This window comes from Strigops habroptila, chromosome 1 (assembly GCF_004027225.2).
Source record: "Strigops habroptila isolate Jane chromosome 1, bStrHab1.2.pri, whole genome shotgun sequence".
Lineage (NCBI taxonomy): Eukaryota > Metazoa > Chordata > Aves > Psittaciformes > Psittacidae > Strigops > Strigops habroptila.
The window spans coordinates 147,959,390-147,962,960 of NC_044277.2; positions in this window are offsets into that span (position 1 = coordinate 147,959,390).

Consider the following 3,571-nt stretch of genomic DNA (forward strand, 5'->3'; position numbering starts at 1 on the left):
CGGCCTCCTGAGAAGACATTTTATTTCCTGTAGTGCACTTTTCATACAACCACTTCATAAGAGAAATCTGAAATATTCTATATTGTACGTGTAGGAGAAAGTAACTAGTGCAGTGAGCCCTTTTTCTCACTAGATGGCGTTATTGCCCTCAAGACGGTGACAGCCTCGCAAGAGCTGTACAAAAGAGTAATATCGTTTATTTAGGGTAACTGGATTTTGCTTGGATTCTGCGGATGGGGCAGGTTAAACAAATTTCTGTTGCATTGGTGTTAATTTTTAAGCCCATTTGGAGTGTTCATTTTTGCTCTGGGTTTGCCAGATTTTGCTATCTGTACACGGGTCAATATTGCAGAGATTGGGCAAACATAATTCTAAGTTGACTTGTTGGCAGAATTAGAAAGGGTGCTTCAAGGACTGAAATACACAAAAGCAATGTAGCCCCAAGTCCATGTTTGTTTTTCAAATCTGTAAGATGTAACGACTTAATGTACAAGCCAGTGGTGTGTGAAGAAAAGCATGGGTCAAGAAACAGGATTCCAGAACTTGGTGTTTCAGAAAAGGCAAGAAGCACATGAAGAAGGTCAGAAGCAAGGGCAAAAGGAAATAAAGGATGACTGAGACCTGGGAGTTCATAACATGGACAAGATAGTAAGCTATGGAAGTTGATAGGAGTTAACAGCTGGGTTTTAGGAACAATGGGGGAGGAGGGGGAAAGGACAAACTTTTTATCTGAAAAGAAGCATTAAAAACCTTTGTGACCCATATGAGAGCATGCAGTTTCCTGCCTTTAGCAGCAAACAGGGCCAGCCCAGCCTAATAGAACCTGTTGGATGCCTTAGAGACAAATCCCCTCTGAGAACAAACACCAGCCAGGGGCTCCAGCTGAAAAGGAGGTTCAACAACCCCAAACTAGTATGAAAGTTAAGGAAGAATGTTCAAGGACTCAGCTTGAGAAGGTTTTTGATAAGCCTGAGATTTTTCTGTGTGTCAAGAAGATTTCTTGGCTCTTTTGGATGCAACTGAATTGTCCCTCTAACAACATGTGGAGCTATAAAGATGTTCCTGAGAAGCAAATGTATCAACTGTAGAAAAAGTTAGTTTGACAAAAGGTTGGAAAATGTCCTAACAAAGGATACTTCATGCATCTGTGCTGCACAGTTTCTTTGCTCTTCATATTCCCCATAGGCATGTCTTATTGTCAGGACAAGCTGTTTAGTTTTTCATTTGTAAGGGAAAATCCTTGACCAAAGCGTGTCTAAACACAAAATTCTTCTCCAGCTGTTATTGCCTTCATGTTGGTTGTGGCTCATAAAAGGCGTTTTTGTTTCAGTGTGAAAACAAAATAAACAGACTCTCCAGTGCTGTGTCTGCTCTTTGTAACGGGCATGCACACACACAGAGGCACACGCGAATACCTGTGATGCATAAAATGTGCAGTAAAGTGAAGAGGAAAGATTACAGGGACCCCTTCCTGTGTGATCTGACTTTAAAAAGCCATCTCAGGATTCCAAGATGACACAATATATTAAATGACAAATTCTGTTCTAGATCCTGAAGTCACTGGGACCCCGCAACTGGCCTTAACCCCTTAATGAAGTCCAGCAGCAAGACAACAGGAGGAAGAGGAACAGGGAAGCTTGCCATGTATACCTGGCACTAACTTAACAGTCAGAGCTCCCAGGTAAGCTGGTTTTCATCTTATCTTTCTTCCTCTGCTTTCAGTGACAACAAATTCCGTGTAATGTCATCCTTTTGGGATCTGAGCATCATGCCTTCGAGGAAAATACTGGCAAAATCAGACACATCTTTTCTAAATTCTGACGATCATCACTTTCTCTGGAAATGCATAAATAGTACCGAAAATTACTTACCAGCTGCTTCAAGCAGAACAGATGCAGAGTTAGGTACAGCAGCAGGAACGTTTCTAGAAGATGAGGGTGAGCATGGTTTGGAAAATGCTAAAAAAAGGACACAATTTAGGGCTGTCAGAGGAGGTGATGAAGCAGACCGTTTAAAAAACAAGAGAGGCCTTTGATTTCCTAAAGGTGAAAATCAGAAAACAGTTGATATGCTGTCCAGTGTCATCAAGCTGAATCCAACAGGAGAGGGCTCAGAAAGCCCTGAAGAGTTCTCAGGAGCTGTGTGTTGGAAAGCAAGGGAACTTTAAGGAGGAAGTCGTCGTACAGTGGGAAAGAGCCAAAAAAAAAAAAGCTTCCTGAAGAGGAGGTGCAGTTTCTGAAGAATACTGAAGGGTCTGGGCCAGCCTGCAGAATAGTGTCTGGAGAAATGGAAATAACTCAGAATGAGTTGAAACAGAATGACCTGCAAGAACAAGCGTCCTTTATTACAATGGAGGAGAGACTGGGAGAAAGAAGCAGAAGAACAGAGCGTCAGTCTGAAAACTGTTCTGGAGGAAGGCCTAAGCCCTGGGGGGAAGTACAGACCAACCAGAAAGTTCACTGAGGCAACCCGCAAAGCCCATCTGGGACTCTGAGTGGTTCTCAGAGGTGTGATTTGTTGTCTGACCCAATGTCAGACCGAGGCACAAACATTCACTGAAAAGCTGAGCTCAATCTGGAGTCGTCTGCAAGTGCCCTTTCCTTTAAAGTAAAATCTCAAAAGCAGACACACAGAATTGGCACTTCTTTTAGATTATATTTTTTAAAGCAAATATTTGAGGCATTTCCTATACTGTGTTTTGACCTACAGGGAGATTCAGGCTGGATGTGAGGAAGAAATTCCTTACAATGAGGGTGGTAAAACACTGGCACACCCAGAGAGGTGGTGGATGTGCCATCCCTTGGAGACATTCAAGTCCAGGTTGGATTTGGTTCTGAGCAACCTGATCTAGTTGAAGATGTCCTTACTCATTACAAGGGAGTTGGACTAGATGAGCTTTGAAGGTCGCTTCCCACCCAAACTGTTCTATGATTCGATTCTATGATTCTATGACCTTCCAAAAGTGTCCCAGTTATTGAGATTTGGTTCTTGTGGAGGTTCAATTTCTTTTTGTCTTTGTGTGTATTTGACATTCTTAATGACTCCTTATCCAGGAGAATGAGGGACTCGGGGGTTAAACAAATGGTGGGAATCATTGCTGAAGGGAAAGAGCGGGCATTTAAAGGGGAGTTAAAAATGGTAGAGTGAATTCGTGGCACGGAGACAAAATTAAATGGTGTATTGCTTCTGACATATGGTAGCTTGATGGGATCACATCTGAATTGCTTGAGGTCTCGAAAGGAATCCTGCTTGTCCAAGCTGCTCTCTGCAGGGGGGACATCCTGATGTCAGCAAGTCCCTTTACAAGCTCTGGCTTTCAGCCACCTGGGGTACATGTGCTGTGTCAGGGGCCTGCCACTCAAACTCTAGATTTGCTGCTTCAAATGCCTGTTGTGTAATCAGTTGTTGAGGCCTGCAGCCATTAGAGAAATAAACAACAAGGTTTGAGCCTTTGGAGTAAAATAAAGCAAAATCACAGGATAGTTGTTAAATAATGAAAGTGTCCTGAACTTTTCTGCTGTCTTTATTTACTTTAATTCTGAGCTTTTAGTCAAAATGGCTCATATTTTCA